Raw genomic sequence first — 21,626 nt, 5'->3', positions numbered from 1 at the left:
CTTCGTGGCTTTAACACAAACTCCAAACGTGCAAAGGCTGGTATTCAGTCTTAATTTTACACACTGGGATTAAATTCATGTCACTTTGAGTGAGAAATCTGTGTCCCATTTAAGTAAATAGCAAACCAGGATCATTTATTGTATATAAGCACAAATCTATGTATTCATTTTTGCAGGATTGGGGCATTATTCTTCAGCATATATTTGGCTTCTTTGGGTTTTGTTCTCAGTGGGTAATAAGAATCTCACATTTTAGGATTAATAACACTGAAATATGTGCATTACAATGACCAACTCACAAACATTTTCTTTCCACAACAGTGATTATTTTAAAACATACAATCAAACTGAAAGAGCAATGCCATAATTCAAGATTTTATTTTAACACACCTTAGCATTATGATGACATAATTTCTATCTTCCATAAACAGCTTTAGCCACTAACTCAATCTCCTCCATTCAGGAAGCTTTGAGACCCTGTTCTCCACTCTGTTACATCAGTTTAATGACAAAATAATTCAAATTATATTGGAGTGAATTAATAGTTTGCTATAGACAAAATATGCAAACTAGAGGATTTTAGGATCTGTTCAACCCTTTCTAATACATAAATCCCCAAAGGCCACATTGTGTTAGACCCTACCTTAAGGCAATTTTTTTAATAACAAGAGTCTTCAACATAAACAAATCACTGGTGAATTAACAGCCCTCAGATTATTGCAACACAATTCTGTTGTCAAGCCAAAAGATAACCACGTATTGCTTTCCTTATTTTAGAGAAAGAAGGGAAAAAAACCCCACTGCCTCATCATGCTGAAACTCAACCAAGTACAAGAAGTCCCTGATGCAATTTGCCTTCTCCTCTCCCACAAGTCCAACAACGAGTGTCAGGCACAAGGTAGCACAGTTCCCTCCTTACTAGCGATAATAAAGCATTTCTGCCTAACCCAGGACATTCACACAGTCATACTGGATTTCCACACACTTCAAGTAGCTATGCTGTAGATAAGGCCATTTACTACTTCTTAACTCACATCTCTGGATAACATAAATGGAATTTTCTTATCTGTTTGAGCAACATCCCTGGACAAAATTTCTAGTTCCTGACACCCTGTTTTCCCTAAGCCTTCATCATAGAAACAGCTGAGATTGCAGGTCAGGTACTCAGAGAAGCAGAGCTTTGTGAAGAGGAAAGATTGCCACTTATCTGCCAAGGGTCTCTATTTTCCCCTTTGACGCTGGTGACATCCTGTAGCCTTTTTCCGTGAGGGGAGCAAAGCAAACGTTAAAACCTCACACTCTCACAAGTGTGCCACACTGGGAAGCGACAATGGGGCAAGAGTGACGTCCCCCATCACCAGGAAATATCTAACTGGTATAACCCCCAATCTGCTCATGCCACTTACTTTCCAGGTGTCTTGAGAGAGATGTGGTAAAACCAAGTATATGTCGTTAATAAATACAGAGGAGTCCGTCCTCATCTGTGAAAGCCCTTCCCCATCACTGGCTGCCCTGTGAAGGCCCCGTGCAAGGCTTCAGGATCAAACTGCTATGTTCCCTGCTAGATCCACCGGTTCTGAACTTCTCGTTCCTTTCAGAAAGTGCCCCACCACGAGCCTCACTTTTAACAACGGCAGGGGTCCTGCATACCTTCCAAATCACAAACCACCTATGAAATATGGAGTGTCTTTCAGAAACCGCTTCCTTCCCTTAATCCCACCTCTTGCTCCTCAGAGTATTCTTAAAGAGCACTAGTTCAGAAACTGCAGAAGACTAATGATCCATAACCCATGGCTGGAAAACTGCCTTCTGCAACTTCAGTTAATTTAAAGTTTTGTTAGCAGAGTTCATTCTGTTTTACCAGCAGCAAGGGTATGCAGCATAATGTTTGCGCATTACACTGTATAATGTTATGTCCATCATGTCTATAGCTTTCCTGAAGTAAGCAATTGAAAGAATTCCATAGTCAGTTTGTATTACAAATTACTTCACTTTTATGACAGGCAAACAGTGGCTAAAAAAAAAAAAAAAAAGAGACGGAGAAAGATCTGCTGTAACAACTAAGATCGTACAATAACTGTCATTTATGATCTGTAAGATACCTCTAGATAAATCTTGATTCTTAATACACTAAATGGAAAGGGCACCGCAGGGTCAGGTTGGAAGAAGACACAGTACTTCAGTTGTGTATCTTTTTACACAAATAAATCCCAGATGTATGTTTTACCCGCAATTAAGTATCTCTGGCAAGAGACAAATTATTTTTTTCTCCGTCTGTAACTCTAAACACAGATGTCACTCATTAGACAAAGAACTACATCAAGTGAAGCTATACAGTCTCTGAGCTGTCGAGAATTGTATGCGTATCCACATGGAAAAAGAATAGATAAATAATGTGTATAAAAGAAGGGTCCATACCAATTTGCCTATTTACTTCTCTTAAAGAATGTCTCGTGTTCTACATACACGACGTAGGCCTCACAAGGCTTTTTAGTGCCACTTACAACTGCATAAAACACTCATCTTCTCAGACTTCATTGAAGTTCTGCAACAAAACCGTCATTAGAATAGGAAGTCCCCCAACATATAAGAAACAGGCTACAATGAGGAACAAACCCGCTCTGATCTTCAACAGCTCTACTTCAAAGTACTCTCTAAACTATGAAAAACGAACTGACTGTACCTCAATACTGCATTTCTTAAGTTAAACTGTGTGTGACAGCTTATATGTGACTTGGATTCTGTAGCACTGAGGATATTGATTTAATGACATTGATAACAGAAAGCTTAATATACAAGTAGACTTTTACGCTGAAAGATTAAAGCACTCGAGTGTTTATAAAAGCCTGTGAAAGGACAGTTTATGCAGCTTTCAGTAGTGTGGAGAGGGAAAGTGCCAGCATGCTAAGTAATCCAGGATCTGTGCATCGGTTCTCCCTAATCTAGGTTCTTTATATCAGCCCTTCTGCATGGAGAGGGGTACGTGCAGCTTCTTCAAAAAAGAATTACAATAAAAGAGGAAAGCAACCTCTTGTCACCGAGAAACAGTGCAAACTCTATGCCTGTCTGATGGAGCAGGGATCCTGAGGAAGAACTGTCTCTGTTTACATCACGGCCGTTCAGCATCCCTTACACTAACCACTGACGCTCGGTAAATTAGTCAGACTTACAAGCAAACCACAGAAACTCATTGTATGTGTTGAGAGCATATAGAGGATGTGCATGGATGTGTGATGGGGATACAGTACTTACACTGCTGGGAACTAGGCACAAGGCCATGGTTAGCGGGTGAAGAGGCCAAAAAAGGGGGGCAGGGGGCTGAAAGGACTGCTGGAAACCTTCAGGAAAACCTAGTTGCAGGAAATGTCATGAACACAACTGCAGAAGAAAAACAGTCAGCCAGCTGCTGCTGGGAAGGCTTGCCAGGGAAGAGAAGCCAAGCAGAGGGTGGGGTGAACCTTTATGAGATTAGCTTGTTTCTCCCCTCCCGAATTTAAAAATCAAACATTTAGCTACATAGTGGTGGCCACCAAGGGAGGAGGGTGTGCACCTTCTAATTACATATGTATTTTTCTCCAGAGTGAAGAAGGACAAATCTGTGGGTCAGATCTGCCATTGATCTAAACTCAGTAGCTCCAAGCCCAATGTGTTGGGTGTCGGACTTCCTCTCATCCAAAGCCGATGAGAACTTACCCTATTAAGTTCAATTTGGAGCTCACTTGTCTCTGTTTACAAAATACAGCATTTTGTCAGAGATTAATTCAGGGATTTTGAAGCCTTGCCTTCTCAACCTCCAAGAATACCATGGATTATTTTGAAGGTGGCAAGAAAAGGCACTAAGACAAACAAGCCTCCTGTCAGTATGCTCGTGCCTTTTGAGCGGTTCACAGCCCCACTGAAATATTCTTACAGGTGTCTCAATCAAAAGCACTTTTGATTCTGGTTTATGGATTAAATTAGAGATTAAAATGATGCTTCTAATATAAGGATTTCCTGTCCTCACAGCAACATCCTCATGGTTAGTGTGACCTATCCAGAACCACATGGTTTATTAACTTTCCTTTCCACCTTATACAATCTACTTCTCCTAATTACCTAAAAAATTAAAACTTTAGGGTACATTCATCTACTCAGGTCCCTGGAAAAAGACAGACAGAAAGAAAGAAGAGTCGCCTATTTCTATAGTGCCTATATTGGCTGTTATCTTCCAAGCTGTGAGAAAACTGCATTGCCACAGACCTTGGGCTTAGATCACCCAACTATTCTAATTTAGAGTCTGTTTGTCTGATTCACCCTAAGATGTAACTAGCATAGGTACTGAAAAAAATGTTACAAATCATACAAAAATTAATTTGGCTTATCAATAGGGAATTATAAAGTGTTATGCACAAAAGGGAGACCTTTAGTTGTTCCACTGTTGTCAATAGAGCTATGCCAACACACACTTACTGAAGCAACGAGCAAATACTGTAGGCTCCCAGGGTCAACGTGAAAGCTCGCTGAATGTATTTCTTAATGGTATAATCATACAGTTAAAAAAAAAATCGCGGTATCACAAAGTGTGGAAGACTGTGGTGGACAACAATATAAAAGAAAAAAACAGTGAAATATCAGAGGCTATAAAGGCATCTGAAATTAGAAAATGTTGCCATATGTAATGGAATATGGATTGGGTTTGATCCTTCTTTTGCCTGAGGTTAAAAATGAAAAAAAATAAAAACATATCAATTTTCTGCAAAAATATTGTTAATCACATGCTACACCAATAGCCTTCCCCAGTTCTCAGAGTTCTCCATTTAACAGCTGCTGTATTGGGTAAGCAGTATGAGAACAAAAAAAGTAATGAAAAAAACCATGAGCAACAGACTGAAAAATATCTTGGCTGCTCTACTAAATAGCATTTTTACAAAGAGAGAAAGAAAAGGAGGAGGGAATGGATGAGGAAATTGTCCTGGTACTTTTTTTTTAATTATTGTGCATAGCAAAAAAAATTGAGTACTTCTGAACGTGTACAGCATCAGAAGATCTTGCAATTTTTCTTAGACTAGCAAGTCCACAACCCTTTAAATAAAAACGTCATCCTTTTAACAGGATCCCATCTTTCTTATGGCACCAAACAAGGGGCTTCATCCAACAGCTGCCAAGACAACATCTGACCACTTGCAGATCTCAGCGTGGGCTGTCAGGCACTGTACATCTGTAAAACAGTCGCTTGTGATCCACAGAACCTGAAACTATTACTTGGTGCTCATCTTTCTTCAGTTTGTCTCTCTGATCCACTTCAAGTTACCTGCTTGTAGCACAGGTAGGCTTCACGGCACCCAGAAAAGCTGGGGCAGTGATTGCTGAATGTACTCTAGGTGCAATGTCGCGATAGCGTTAAAAAAGTAATAGCTTGCTCTCTGGTTTGGGGTGCTAAATAGCATAAAAGTCATTTTTTTCCAAGCTGCTTGAGGAAAGCTGCAATTTTGGTGATGGAAACTGACTGCAATCTTTGGGTTAAAATTCTAATCTCCCTAAACGCAATGCATAGCTCCCAAATGGCTTTTCTTTAATTTTACAGCTAAAAAATTCCCCCCTTAACATAGAAGTTACATTCACGTAGATCCCTCAGGCAGTTAACACAGGGCAGCATCAGTGGGTCAGCGCTGAGGCCTGGACTCAGGAACTTCTGAGCCCAAAGTACCTTGCTCAGCCTCACTAAGCCACGTATCCTCTATGGACTACGCTTTCATACATTCCTCAATTTCAAAGATCTCAAATACATAACAATATATTTCTTCCTCTTTGGCCTGGATGCATATGGCACGATGAGTGTTCTGTATGTATTTGTTAACACTGGGCAGCGACAAGTAGTTGCAAGCCAAATTCTTTCAGCTTGGAAGCCAAAACTATTTAAGATGCAGTACTGCAGTGTAAAACCACGCCAAACCCCCATTGACTGCAATCTGGATTAATAATACTCACAATGTTGTTGTAAATCATGGTAATAAATGGAAAGCACAAAAAGGCTGAAAAATAGCCACAGAGAGAAGAAGGTTCATTTTCATCAGAGATGCATGGAGCTGACTTCAATGGAAGGCATGCGCAAATAGAAACTGCAGGATAAGGACCTTTGAAATTCAATTTGGGCAGCTACCAAGTTACATCAGTAAATATTTGATGTTTAAAAATTTTAAATGCCAGTCAGTGAGAAATGGGGCTCAGCATGACAGCCTTTCCTTATGTGGGCACCAATAAACACAGGATTGAACTGATGATCTGTATGAAAAGCTGTCTTAATGCTCAAGTGAAAAAATGATTTCTCATGTCCCTTAAAGCGCAGTTCTGTTCCAAAGAATGACAAAGTGAAAATATTAATATTGTCTCTCTAGAAATACTCTCATTTAAGCAATTAGCAATATAGCAGTCAGATGGTTTTGATATGTCCTTACAGTTATACCCATATGTAAGAAAAAAATTTATACACGCACAGCCCTCTAAACTTGTACGTGATTTAGACATCTAAGGATGGACTAAAGAGTGCAAAATTAAGCCACTGATACTGAAACACCTGGGACGCGTTTTCTCGCTTCTTTGAGTTTTAGCAAGTCAATTCAAATGGCAGAGCAAGCGAGAGCTAGCTTCTTTCCTGTGTGTTATTGATAGAATTGTTTACGCAGAGCCAGTGTCATCAAACTTGCCGGGACACTCCGCATCGCCTCCAAGTGACTCAGGGCATAACCTCTAACTAGATATTACCTCTCCAAAATTAATGAATGCAGTCTGGCTCCAGAGAGATCTAATTTAAATCAGGTAATTTAAAATGCAAGTTATTTCACTCAAGGTGCCCGTGTTGAAGCAGTTACTCATTGCTTAAAAGACCTTCTTTTGTTTTAATGTAATGCAAAGCCCTGCAGAGCAGTTTTTCTGCTCTTCCCATCTCCCCTCCCATCCAGCACGCACTCAGAGCTACCAGAACTTCACAGCGGACAGAAGAAACCCAGCTTGATTGTCAGGGCTCAATAAGAGTTTGTCAGACTAGCAAATAAATAACTAAAAGGAAATCTATCATAGTTTTCATTGGTAGACCTACCTGAAGCGGAGACTGCTGAGAAGCCGTCAACACCAAACCTCATGGGGCTATTCTCCCCTAACCAAGGTCTCGTTTATGTCTTTTATGCTCTGATCTGTTTTAACATATCTGAGTTAGATGGGCCAGGATGAAAGTAATCTTTGAGCACGGATGAAGCAAAGCTAAAAATACAAAACTACCCCAGACCTAGGCATTTGGCCTGGTCCTTCCAGGAAGTAATTTTGTGAGATGCTACTTGCCAAGGCTGGCTATTAACGCAACTGGTTGTCGTGTTCGTTCCTCTGGTCCAAGACTCTGTTGCTTTATGCTGCTTCTGCACTCCTAGGCTCCTTGAAAACACTATTTTTAATGCAAATCAAATCAAATACTTATAAAGTTGTCTGCCCAAACCATCCACCAGCCTTGCAAAATTCTAGTCACATGTGGTGCTATAAGCTTACAGGCCTTTTTGGATAGACGAATGCAGTATCATTTCAGCTTTTCCCCACCCTCCTTATAATCAGCATAATAAAGCAGATTTTGTGGTCATGCTGATACAAGTTCATGATAACTTCCCAAAACTGCTTAGTGAAATAGATGACTGTCTTTTGTGAAGGTTTTTTGTTTCCTTTTGCTGTGCCTTTTTCTGCTACTCTGCATTATATTAAAAATGTATTGCTTTTCTAAAATGAGAAGCAGATGTTCCTCCTATACACCCTTGCTTAATCTCCTCTATTTTTCTTAACTCATGTGAAAGTACTGCTAAAGGAAAACAAGCGGTCTGATTGATATTGAGAAGGCTATTTAAAAATGGACACGTTTTCTAATCCAGCACTACCATAATGAAAGACGTAAACAAATCGTTTTTTTCCCCCTCCATTCACCTGTAGTATTTTGACACAGGCAGAAATATTTCCCTTTGCCATACAACTGTCCAGGCCCAGTGCAGAGCTCTGTAACAGGAAACAATATCTAGGCAATGACAAGAGCTTTGACAGGGACCAGAAGGCAGGCATAAAGCATAATCCCTTAAAGGGATGCACAGAGTAGAATCAGTTTTAAGAATACTTTTCCTATTAGGCAATATTTCCACAATTCTTAGTTTCCAAAACAGTGCTTAGACTTTTCCTCCTGATGGCTCTTTTTTTTTTTAAGAAGAGAAACATTTGCATCAGATGCGAACCATTCAAGACGCTCAGATTTAACATTTAAACTGCAGTTGTAATTCATAATCCCCATGTTACTGGGGCAGACAGAATTTAAATCAGAAACAAGAAACTGGGACAATTGCGAGCGCTCGCTCCGATTTCCACGGTACAGTCACCCATATTCCAAACAAGACATGCCTGGATTTTTGATAACCAGACTTCACCAAGCTCAGCTGAAACTGAAAACCCTTAAAACAGAGGTTTGGTCTCAACAACTAACAAGCACCGGCAACAGCGAGAAGTTGCACTGAATTCAGAAACAACACAAAGCTACAAAACCCAACAGCAATGGCAAGTCTCACTGGCAATTTTGCTTTCAGTTTTACATGCTGCTTTACCAATACACAAATGAAGTCTGAATTAGCAAACATCTCTCTTTCCTACAAGACTGAAAGTCATAATTGTAAGAAGAATCAATCAATATTCACTCATATTTATTATGGAAGAGGCTTTAGAGACTACTTAGGCAATTTTTCCACAAGGAGCACGTAATAGTTAGCCCAAGATAGATTTCCAAGTGAAGTATCAATATGTATTACCTTTTCTAAGTAGACAAAAAGAAAAAGCACAAAGATGTCCTAATTTTCCTGCACAAAGACCAGACAAAGTCTGTGTCCTTATTTTTGAAGAGCACAAGGACTTTTGACAACCTGGCACAGTTAAACTTTAAAATTTCATGTACTCTGCACGACAATAACAGGAATAATGGGCTGTTTATGGAAAAATTAGGAATAATGCATTTATTTTCTTTGTAAAGACTTCAGTGCCCTGCACTTCACCTCCAAGGACAAAATTAGCTTCTGGGAATGGGTAACTTGAGGAGTCTGGAAATGCAAGAGGTCTGATATGGCCAAAACCCGGCCATGAAGCAGGCTAAAGAAAGAGGGCTGCTGGTCCTGGAGAAGGTTCCCTGAGCTCCTTTGGGAGCCCAGTTAAGCGAGTGAGGCTTTGCCCAGGGCTCCAGCTGAACCACAATTCTTCTCCCATGTACGCACCTGCATAAGCAAGGGCTTAGCAACCCTTGGTGAGGAGGAACAGAGGTGACAGCAAAGCAGCAAGAGCTAAGTGAGCATCCAAGTCATGAGGTCTTCAAGGCACAGGCACAAAAAGCCTGTTGTTTTTTGTGTGCACAGCACGTAACTTCATGGGACTCTGGTTTATGACACAGATATGCTAATATGAATAAAATTGCACTCCTGAAGGAAAATACCAGCTTCTTCAGATGTCGGAAGCCCCTTCATCAGCTTCAGTGAGAGTTTGATCAGGTCTGCATTGCACGCTTTGAAGAAAGCAAGATTTTGTAAGATATTCAGTTGGTTTGTCATTATACATTTGTAGAGTCATCTTTGCTAACGTTTCTTTCCAAACAAAGGACCATGTTTTAAAGGGTGTTTTGAAGACATGATTTAATGAAAGCTTTAGGAGGAGTTTTAATAGTTCACGTCAGAAACAGAGTACCAGGCTTAATGGTAAAAATATTTACCACTCGGTACGTTTGTTGCTAATATTTTTTTCTAGGACTGGATTTATACGTTAGCATTTTCCATTCTCGTTAAAATCCTGGCTATGCGAATGTTGCCTCTGAAAAGCAATGCCTCACATTCTTTGTGAATTATATGTGGCAGTCTTTGTTTTATATTGACCCTTTCAGCTCTTACATCCCTTGACTAGCTGCTAATCATCATTTATCCTTTCCCCGACTCTGCTAATCTCCAGGGAGCGGGTGGGACAGGCAGTCAATGGGGGCGATGGAGTATAAATAATGAGAGAGTACAATAAACATTCCAGTTGCAATGCCACATCTCATGACAAAGACTTTCAGAAAGATAGAGCACACAGTCCTTCTATGATAAGACTGTTGTAACCAGACTGGAAAATATTACAAAAAAACTTATGCTTGCTTAAGGCCAAGATATTCAGGCCCACTAGGTGAGATAAGGGAGTGTTTATTCTGTGTAATCAAAAAATCACTTGGGCACTTGGTTTTATTCCTAAATTCACTTTCCCCGTGTGACTTTTCACAGGTTCTTTCCTGTCTCTCTGTGTTTCATTTCACACTCATTATCCTACCTATTTAGTCTGTAATGTCTCAGTCTAAAATATGACTCCTGTATCTTGTTATGCTTTGCACAGTGGGAATCCAGCTATAGCCTGCAGAGACCAGTGTAGAAACCTATGTTCACATACAGCCTAATGCTGTGCCATTTTCTGATGAGCCTTGGGTCATCTGAGTACCTCCTTAAGTACCCGGTGAACCTGGGGGCTTTCTCCCCCTGACTTGTCTCTCCCCAAACTCCAGGTAGGGAGATACATGCCCACTGCTTCACTTATTCCAGTTCTAGCAAACATACAGCCACAGAGTGAAAATGATCTGAAAAAAAGAAAATTAACCCCAACAAAAAATGCGAGTTTTCTATCACATTAATAAGCTACAGCTGCTGTCTTAAGCAGTACAATCAATAAATGAGACAAGGAACCCACGGCAAGGGAGACAAGGACAGGAGCAGGATTGCTCTGTTCGGATACAACCCAGATCTGCGCCAGATTTGGGCTAACATTAATCCTCATCTTGAGAAAAATATTCTTCTGTTACGCTTCTTGAGCAGCAGAGTGATGTAACTCCCCCCTTGCAAGACTCCGAATTTCTTAGACCTTAACATCCCGTTAAGACATTATAGTCTCCTGACTAGATCTTTCTAGGATTAAGCTCATGGTTTCCATTGCCTTTTTTTTTTTTTTCCTTTTCATTGTGGAAAAAAACCTCTCTCAAGAACATTTACATTTTTCTTCTTCTGATTTGAATCTTTTCTCCCATTCCTGTACGTTTGCCAAATATGAGTTGTCTTTCAGTCTGTTGCATGAATGGGGATGAAATTCACACAACTATTTAGTTTAGTGTCATTTTTCATTCACAGGAAGCATCAGGGTGCCAGAACTATTTGATTTGTGCATCAGCCACATCCAACAAATTGAGAACCACTCTGGAATTAGGCCTGGTCCATTAACTCCAGCTACAAAGTTGAGTAATATGAGACTAAGCCATTGAGTTCGTTTTTCAGATGAGAAAATGGAAGTTAGCGGAGCTTTGTGTATGTCTCTCAACATAACGCAGATAGAGATATTGTTGCTGATACAGCAGCGACAGAAAAATAGCCAACTGTAATTCAAGCCAGGGCCCCTGGCTCCGCTATGACTATTGTGCTGCACAAGGACAGCGGCAAGGGGCCGCAGCGCTGGCACAGCCAGCCGCCCTCCTCCAGCCCTGGCACTGGGCAGACTGGGCTGGCAGAAGGGCTGGAGAGGCCGGGGAGCGCTTGGGACTGCAGAAGCCATACAAAGGCAACTTCAAGGCTGTGCTTTCAGAAGCGTGATAAGTAGCTAGAGCTCTGAATTTTCACAATACGTTTTATTTTCAGGATTACCAGGATGAAAGTTTTAAAGTAGGGGTACATTCAACCTTTCAGCCTTTCACCACTTTGCAAATACCACCAGCTTTTCCTCTTTTTCCTCAGCTAAAAGTTTACACAAACATTCCACCAAAATAGTTGTGTGCAGCTGTGCAAAAGAGGGGGCAAAGCAAACCCAAAGTGCACTGCAGCAAGCTCAGGAAGAGAAACAAGCAGCCCAATAAGGTATTACTGCCTGCCGGCTGATTCATCTGGGCATATCATAAAGTGCCACATAAAGGCATCTTCTGCCATAAATTTGAATGCCTCCATAATTACCCAGCTCCCAGTTTGCGCTGTTTGTCTGGAGCTCAGTTTTTCCATGTGATTCCTGAAATCAGCAATGGGTCCCTCTGGAAACTGATCTAATGGTTTGAGGAATGCAGCTATGGTCATTAGAGCTTTGCAAAATCTCCAAACTCGCTTGTCAATTACTTAGTACAACAATTTAAAATGGGCAAGGAATGAGTAATCTTATGTTCTCCCTTCAATGGAAATGCTGCTACACCCCTTTCCTTTCTCTCTCTTGCACTTCAGTGAAATGTCACTGTGCTGACCTGGATTTTTAAGCATCTTGACAAGATGCAGTGGCCAGTGGTTAAGCAACATAGCAGTGTCACATTCCAGTCAGCTCCTGTGACTCAGGCACCCTGTACATCAGTTGGCATCTTTTCTCTTCTTGTTTGTTTTTTTTTTCTTTAAGTAAAATATACTACATAAATAGGGGAAATGCTTTTAGATCTAATAAAACTATAATCATACGCAAACAGAAATGGCTGTCTGCACAATTTAATTTACTAGGATAATTCTATAGAACTTCAGAAAAATTACAAACCAAAAAGCAAAAACCTTCAGCAAACTGCTGCATGACAGGAGCTTTATAGGGCACGGAGGCACCCGTCCTGTTCCCACCGAACTTCGTAGGGAAACTCCCAGTGACTTCAGGAGGTACAAGGCGCAATATTCCCGTTCCACTGTGATTAAGAGTTATTAAAAAGAAAGATGGTCCAGTTTTAGGAACACAGTGTCTCAGAACATTACAGCAACTATTTCAGTGTCATCTGAGTGCTAGCTCGGGATGCTTTATGCCATGGAACATGGAGATTTCTTTCTTTTGCTAAACACGTTATTTTTGGAAACATTCTTGTTAGTGTTCATGGGAATATTTCCAGTGGGGCAACACTTCCAATTAAGACCTCCTCTTTATAGTTTATAAATACTTCAATAAGTGGCTGACAGCCTTAAATATATATTTTTTTTTTAATAAACGGATGATGGTTAACCTGTCACGGAGTGATACACAGTCCAAATAAGTCAAGACATTCCTTCCAACTATTACTTATAACTTAAGAACTTTTAGTATCCTCATAACAAAAAATGACGCATGCTATGCATATCTATCCCATGTCCATATCATCTACCGCTTATTTAGGAATACTTAAAAAGTGATTCATTAAAAAAAACAGAAAGTCATTTCTTACATAGATGAGAGGCTCTTTCACAAACTCTTGTGGTAAGTAATTCAAAATCGAGTATTTCTAAAAATGGAGAACAGGAGAAAGAGGAAAAACAACCTCCCCTGGAGATGTATTTAGATTCTTTTCAGCACAGTAAGTTATCAGGGGCATCGATGCTATCGCTGAAATCCTTGGACTGCCCTGCACACAAAAGGCTGTGCTGCGGTTAATGGGAACATCACACAAGTGCTCTCATAAAACTGTACCATAAGGCTGTAATTTACCTAGTGGCGACCATGATCACTGTAGGGGATAGCCCAGGTTGTGCCCGCTAGTAAATCAGAAGTTTAAAGCAGCAGAGTGAAACAGCCTCGAACCTCAATACAAAGAAAAAGAATATAGTTTAAATGCAACCTTCTAGTTTATGGCCAGCCTTTCATTAGAGTCTCCTCATGCTACGCAGAATCAAAAAGCAGAAGAGCCTGGGGAAGGGGATGGAAAGATGGGAAGAGGGAAGGGAAAACAAACATCTATCTTCCTCTTGGACTCAGCCATGTGTACAACGAGTCTGTAATCTAAGAGTACTTCACATTAAAGGAATGAAAGAAAATACAACTTTCAAAAGGAGCAAAAACCCAACACGATTATCACTGATGCCTCTTCAAACTGTGTTGCACAAGTCAGCTACCTCTGGTGCTACCCAGTACATGCTAGGTACATTTTAAGTAAGATGCACCCAGTGCACACAGTGGAGGGCAAAGAGTAGCTCAGGGAAACTTCTAAGCACTTGCAGCAGGACTTCAGTAACACAGCCAGGCCTCTCATTTCTTTTTTACACAGTAGTGATTCATTCTGCTTACTTCCCACCAGCAAAATATTGATCCAACCAGACTTTTTTTAGAGTTTTGTTCCTATTTCTCTTGTCATTGTTCGCCTTGGCAAACTCTCCTAGTTCTTTCCACATTCAACCTCAGCAGAGCAGGAAAAGCAACAAAATCAAAAGGCCACATCCGATGTCGCAGGTGAGTCAGTATGTTTCAGGAATATCTAACCTTTAATGTCTGCTAGCCATAAAAGCAGCTTTTAACAATCTGGTCATTAAGGATGTTCAGTATGACTTTTTAATGCAAGGAGTTTTAATGCAATTTTATAAATGGACCTGTCATCATCATGCTTAGTCTCTTTATGCTGCACTGGACCTGTAAGGACCTTCAGGGTGAGCGCACCTGTAACTGAGACTGAGCTGTAACATAAATCAACAAGTGTCTGTATGTTCAACCCAATCTGCCTACGAAGTCAGCATTGGTACAATTCATGGCTTGATCCCAGACCCATTTAAGCCAGTTACAGTCTTTCTTTGGATTTAAAGGAGTTTTGGATCATTGTCTTCATTATAGGGCCAGCAAAATTCCTCATTAACACCCTCAGAGCCTTCAGATTCCGCCAGATTTCATTACTTGAAAGTGTTGCCAGCCCAACAAGAGCTTTGCAGCACCAGAGCCCTTTACAGCACAAAGGTGGGGCCCACTTTGAGGGTACATTTTAGGGGTTTTTTGCAGGTTGCACTATTTTCTAGTGTTTTGGTTTTGATTGACTCAGATACAGGTTGCCCTAATGCTTACAAATGTGAGCTGCTATATTCAAAATAGCAATTTGTGTAAGGGAATGTTCAGGACAGAAAAGCAATTGCAATAGCCCTTCCCACTCCTTAATCTCTTCCATGCTTTCCCGCTGTATCCTCTTCCCAAAGGTACAATCTACTTTTCTGTGAAGAATTTACAGTCTCGCTGGAGAAGGTTTCAACCATCTGCACTGAGCTTAGGCATTGCACATCACAGAAGAGAAACCTGGGGATGGATCCTGCATCACACAAAGACATGAGTAGCATTCCCATCTGAGTCTTCCAAAGAAAGGAAGAGGCGACTCAGGCATCAAAATTATGCACATCTTTTGGTCTGCACCACTGTAAGGATCTTCTTGTTTGCTGTTAGTAGAGATATTTAGGGGAAGCAACGTAACTATCACCAGAACTTGCATGAGAAGACAAAAAGATAAAATACACGTGAAGAGACCTAAAGGCAAAATGTAAACGTTCAGGTGTACTGAGTAGCTATTTGACGCAATATTGAGGGCTATTAGTTGTTATCTGTATTTCAGACGCATGTCTTAAGCTTGAAGAATCAAGGCTATTAAAATACTGTTTCTCCCAAAACCCACATGCCACTTGTACTGCTTTTAGCTCCTCTTTCTTCCCTGCCCTCAAGGACTGAAATCATAACAACAATCGCATTATTTTTTAATTTAATAGAAGGAACAGTGAAACTAATTCCAGCCTTGGGCAGTCCAGACAACAGTAATCTACTCTCATCCTTGACGTATTGTATATAAATGAGATTGCAGCTAGATTGCATCTTTTTATCAATGACATGCTGAAGAACTGGAACGTGGAGCTCCTCTCTGTTCTTTTCACTGGGTGCCTAACAACCCCTCTGCCTCAGTGGGAACATGGTAAAATATTGAAAAATCTAAACACAAATTAAAGCATACATAGTAAACATACCCCATGTAATAGAACTACTGCAGATGGCTATAGCCCTTGTGCAAATTGCAGCATACAACTATGTGGTAAATGGATATTATAGGTTACAGCACTCACTAGACTTGGATTCGTCGACTTCAGCTGACAAAAAATGACATTCCAAATACCTACTTTCGCCTACTTCTTCCTACTAATTAACACAAGCAGCCTTTAATGTATGTTACACCAGGGGACTGCTACCCAGCCGTTAATAATGCACACAGGCCAACAAACGTAGCAATCATGAGACTGACATGGCAGTCTCCAGTTCCCCAACATCAATTACTAACACAGCTCCTCTGACACAAGCTATATAAAGCAGTTTGCTGGCATGCCGAGGGCTGAGGCAAGGTTTAAAATATCCTCAGAAAACTAATGTGTGCAGATTTCCCACAATTAAAAGCAATGTTTTTTTCTATTCATTTTGATTGCAACATTTTCAATTTTCGTTCCTTTAAAAAAAGCTTGTTTTATCTTGTTCGTTGGTTGTGGCTTTTAAACATATTTTTCTTAGCGAGCCATTTGATGAAAACAAAAGAAATTTAGTGTTTCCCCACACTCCTCGAGGTCACAAAAAATTCTTTCAGAGAATACTTCCACGTTAGACTGAAACAGGGTGGATATTATTCAAACAGAACTATTGGCATCTAATTCTAACTTCATATATCTATAGTGTTTCTTTTTAGTCTGTTCTCAAGCTGAAACACATAATGTGTTTGGGCACAGCACACAACGGCAAACTAAAATACGTTCTCTGGACAATGCCAGCAGTATTTTGACTGTGGTTGGAAATTACGCAAACATGGATGAAGGAGAGAGAGAGAGTCTCAGAAAATACATTCTGTTCATGGAACAAACTCTCTCTGATTAGATTAAATTAGAGTCCAGTTTATCTGATAGCAAAAAGGATCACATCCAAAAAAGAGCCACAGCTACAAATGCTGAGTGCACAAACAGCCTGTGCTCAGCCTAGTCAGAAGCCTGATGAAATATAAAATTACCTATTGGGAAGATTTAGACAGCTTCTCATACGCAGACTGCAAAGCAGAAGAAAATCACGCGTATGCCTGTCCATGAAGTTGTTTTGTGGTGTGAAATTACCCATTTCCAAGCTCATCCATGGGACAGAAAACTCAAAGATTCATGAAGACTGTTTCTTATTTTTCCTGAAATTTTACATGAAACAAATATTCCACTCTACATTTTGTTTGGATGTGAGGGGAGTTGTTTTAATTTTGTTCGGCGTTTCCATTTTTTGGTGCAATGTGGGACTGGAAAAACAAGTATCATGAAATTCTAAAAATTAAAATATTTAAAAGTCCTGATTTTCCATACTATTTCCCCCAAGAAATCACTAAGTGATAAAAAAAATACTATGACATTTTCAAAACATTTTGATATTTCTCTTCTGGGTCACATTCTCTTGTTTTTCAGCTTACATGTAATACAGCAAATTATTAAATTCAATCATACTATATCTTTGCCCAGTACACATATCTTGGTACCTCAGAGGTATACATTATCACAGTGCAAAGTCTGACAACATAACTGCTCAAAATGTCTCCCCATAGCAGATAAGCGAAAAAGCCTGCAGGCATTTTTATCACCTACATTTCTACGGATGCATGTGTCATTTTTCTTTTTGCACATTTCCCCTGTTATCCTACTGCTTTACCCAAGCTTTTTTTGTTTTCCAGTATAGGGCGTTCATTCACTTATTTTGGTGGCAAGAGAATCGGACCCGCCAAATTCATGTAAATGACAAGATCAGTCCCACTGGGGTGATGACTTCCAGAGCTTTTCATTAAAGTAAAAGGGAAACAATGCTTTTGGGGTTTGTTTGCTGGTTGGTTGTGGGGGATTTTTTTGTTTTCGGTTTTATTTTTAGTTTTAGAGCATGACAAAGCCTGAAGCCAACAGTGTCATTTAGTTATCTGAGTCTTTGTGATGTAAAGGTTTCTAAAGAGCTTGTTTTCATTTTATGAGAAGAGGGGAGAGGAGAGGAACAACTTTGCTTTGAGTTAATTTCTAGTATTTCAACTTTTAACTATGAGGACAACTCCAAGACTAAACTGTAGACACCTAAAATACAGGGTTTCTACAGAAAATGCTGACAGCCAATGAACTATAAAAGTTATGGAGAGCCCTGTAATAGTAATAATAATATCTTTCATTTATACATAGTGCTTTTTCTCCCAAAACATCTCTTAAACTATAAGTCAAACAATTTAATCTGTGGCAGTAAAAAGGACTAAAATGACAAGTATTGTAAACTTCTGGATTGGAGAAAGTTCCATGCCTGGTTTAGTTATTGGCTAGGGCTTTATCTCCAGTAAAATTGAGTTAAACTAAACAGATTAATTTGGGCAGCTCACCTGGTCACTAATGCCTTCCCTGTGAACTGTCCTGTTCTCATCAAGAATAAGAGCGGGCACGCAGTAAGATCAGATGTCCAGAGATTCACATGCTGAAGAAAACAGATTTCCCAAAGGGCTTCGCGATCCGAGCAGCCCGAGAGTCACAGACCACAGCACATCGCTGATAATTCTGAAACTCCAGCACTGGAGATTTCCCTCCAGAGAGCTCAGGAAGGAACAAGTCACCGCTATAAAAATATACAGTCTCTTTATCAGGGTAAATAATAGTTGGGAAAGAGAAAAAGAAGATAAATTTTTCCAGCAGAAACTAGTAGGAGTGCAATGGCTTTTCCAGTTTCAGTTAAATCTTACTGTTGAGATGGTGACTTCAACAGAAGAATAAATTTTCTCCTGAAGTTTCTCTAAAAGACCAAAGTTACAATAAATAATAAAGTAAAACATATGTGAATCCTATATGAATCACAGAAACTAAGCACATAGCCACTTGAGGAAAACTGAGGCTGCTTCTTTGCTGAATGCTATTTCCTATCGCATTACATGGTATACAAGAGGTCTAGCTAAAAACATGAAATCATTAAGAAAATAATTTTAGACAGAACTTAGTGATTTTTTTTTTTTGCATAACAGTTTCTTCTCCGAAGTTCCTACTAGCAAGCTGAATAATAAATGTCTGATTCAAATTTATGATGAGAAATGGACACAAACCAAATAGTAAAATACTTGTGGCATATGGGAACTAGCAACTGTGTGAGCTGCCCAAGTTGTTTTCAGTTAGCTTCACTGTTTTTTTCTGGAAAAAATAATATCTATACATAAAGAGCCAACTCCTGGTCTCTTTGAAGTCAGTGGGAACTTCACCATTGACTATAGCAGGACCAGACCATGGCTTCCTTGGATCTTGTTTGGAAGGTGGGGGTGGGAAGTTGTTTGTTTTCTGTTAAATATGTGTACTGGGACAGGAAGACTTCTCAAAAACAATATCATACATTATCTTCTAACTAATTTCTACCAGTGATGTAGCAGCAATATATCCTAAAATCTCTGTTCCAAGTCTTTATTTGTGTTAAGTGCCAATATGCCAAGCATTGTGGACACACAGTTTCAGCTGTGAAGAGCCAAATATCTAGACAGAAAAGAATGGTTAAGAACCAAAAAAGTTGAAAGATCATTGTGTCCATTTCACAGATGGGAAAACTGAGGCACCGGATTATTATGGAGTATTTCCCTTCTTGAGATAATTCATTATACTTCCTCTTATTTCATCTGAGTGAACCAACTACATTTGAAGAGTTTGCTCAATGTTACAGAAGCAGATTATACCAGACCTAGAAATTGATTTCAGGTATCAAATGCTTGGTCAGTGTAAAACTACCTTTTCATTCTTCTTTTTGTAATTACAGTCATTCACTTTATACACCTGCAGTTCACTAGCGTAATGATCAAGGCTATCACAGCAGCCCTAATCGAGCAACCATGTATAAGGATTTTAAAGGCAGTAAAAGGATGGACTAAATATATGAAAATAAGCATCTTATGCAAATAGATTCATCTTAATATTTATCCTTACAGAAAGCAGATTTACATATTCAGGACTGCAATTATAAACTAAAGCAATTTATACATTAATTCAGCAACACTCTAGAAAACTGTGGGTAAAATGAATAAAAAAAAAAGTGAATACTGAATAAGCTTGATAGAAGATCATCCATGCTTCTGTTTCTAAGGGTTAGAACAAACCAAAGAGACTGTGAAAAAGTTATATGCCTAGTTGGAAAGATAGCAAGCATCTGAATTCTCCCCCGCCCCCGCCACCAGAACTTCCAGGTGTCTGGTTTTATATCACAGGCAGACCCCTAACGCCTGTTTAGGATGAAGACAGATTTTTCTGATGGCTCAGCTTGATCCAACTATATCACAAGGCCTATTTAAAATTACAGTAGGTATATAATAGGAAAGAGGTAATAATGAACAGCAGTGCCTTGGCAGAAAGTTGAACTCTACCAAACCCAGATCATTTCCAGTCTTTTTTCTTATTTTAACTTTAGAAAGCTCAGAAATCTGGGACACTGCTCCAAAACTGCATGGTTTACTTATAGCATATCTGAAACTTGGCCCACAAACTGCATCTTTTTCAGTTTCATGGGAATGACAGTTGCATGAGATTCCCCGTAGTGCCTGGTTAGCCACGAACCAGAAATGCCACATGAAAAGCTATTTTCATAGCATTTGCGTCCAGTTCAAACACAAATCAAGAAGTGCCTAGTCTTACACTGTATTTTTAAGTTAATAATATCTTTTTGAATCTCATTGAAACTTAGGTACTGTTTGGTTCAGAGTTTGCGTAAAGGTCTAGATAGTTTTCATTTTTATTAATTTTATTCAAGTTTCCTATGTTCTTATAGTCAGTCCTTCAGGACTGAAGAAGTTGCCTTATTCCACAAAACCTTCAAGGTTTTCTGGAATAGCTGGGTTTAAACTTTACCCTTCTAATTTAACTTGCTGGCCAAAACTTTTGTTTGCTTTAGGTTTTTTTCTACATATCTTTTTTTGTACCTTTCCTAGCTTTTTAGAAGACAGCCATTTGTATGTCATCTTTTTTCCTGCTCTCAGTGTTCCGGATCACTACAATATGATGACTTTCTCAAATGAAATACTTTGATTTAAAGAGATATCTATCGAAGAGAGGTCCTGTGTAGCATTAAGATTTAATAAAGATCAGGATTAAACAGAAATTTAAAGGGCAGATTAAAAAAAAAACATTAGGATACTTACAGGACTAAAAATGAACCAAATCTTGCAAAGGCACAAATACCCAGAGCCTTGCCTAGTCATTTTCATATGTGCAAGGCCAGCCTCAAATGCTACCAAACAGGAATAGAATTGCATCAGTGCTGACTGTACATAGCTACACAAAGTGCAAGGCAATGGAAAATAAGGTTCATGTTCTCAACTCAGCGTAAGAAAGCCAAGTTCTTCTGAATTCAGCATATTTTATAGCAGTTTACAATCATTGAGAACCTTGACTCCATGGCAATTAATCTTGTAAAATACTGCGGACCCTTCTGGCTTGGGGATTTTCCCCAGATGCTTCTATGAATTACCAGTCATCTGAGTAGGAATAAGGGGATTTGGATAAGGGAATTTATTGCTACCAGAAAATGAAGAAGGCAGCCTGGTGTGGACACTTTGAGCAATTTACCTTGTGGCTAGGTTTCTCGATACAATAATTCAATATAGTTTGAAATAGTCAAAGACAAGACAAATCTCCTTGTAAATAAGGCCACAGAGACCATGATAAACTCACACATATACACTTCTAACACCCACTACTATAAGCTTAAAGCTATGTGCTGAATCCTTTTATTTTTGTCAGAAGCTATTTCAGATTAGCTGAATGACATTTAATGATTAATTATTTTTAAAAATACAGAATGTGCAATGAGCATCTATTTTCTAAAATAAAAGGAGCTTCGTTTTTTTAAATCAATCTAGATCATTCAATCTA

At 39.4% G+C, this 21,626-nt stretch overlaps 1 protein-coding gene across 6 annotated transcripts in view; it reads right to left on the bottom strand.

The window, feature by feature from the left end:
- The window catches only part of ADGRD1 (adhesion G protein-coupled receptor D1), a 175,212-nt gene that overhangs the window by 73,450 nt on the left and 80,136 nt on the right, over positions 1 to 21,626 (bottom strand). The gene's annotated exons all lie outside the window — the stretch shown is intronic.

This window comes from Nipponia nippon, unplaced genomic scaffold, assembly GCF_047370975.1.
Source record: "Nipponia nippon isolate SJK-2023a ecotype South Korea unplaced genomic scaffold, ASM4737097v1 scaffold_18, whole genome shotgun sequence".
Lineage (NCBI taxonomy): Eukaryota > Metazoa > Chordata > Aves > Pelecaniformes > Threskiornithidae > Nipponia > Nipponia nippon.
The sequence above is the reverse complement of the archived record's forward strand: the minus strand, read 5'-3'. Positions and strand labels throughout refer to the sequence as shown.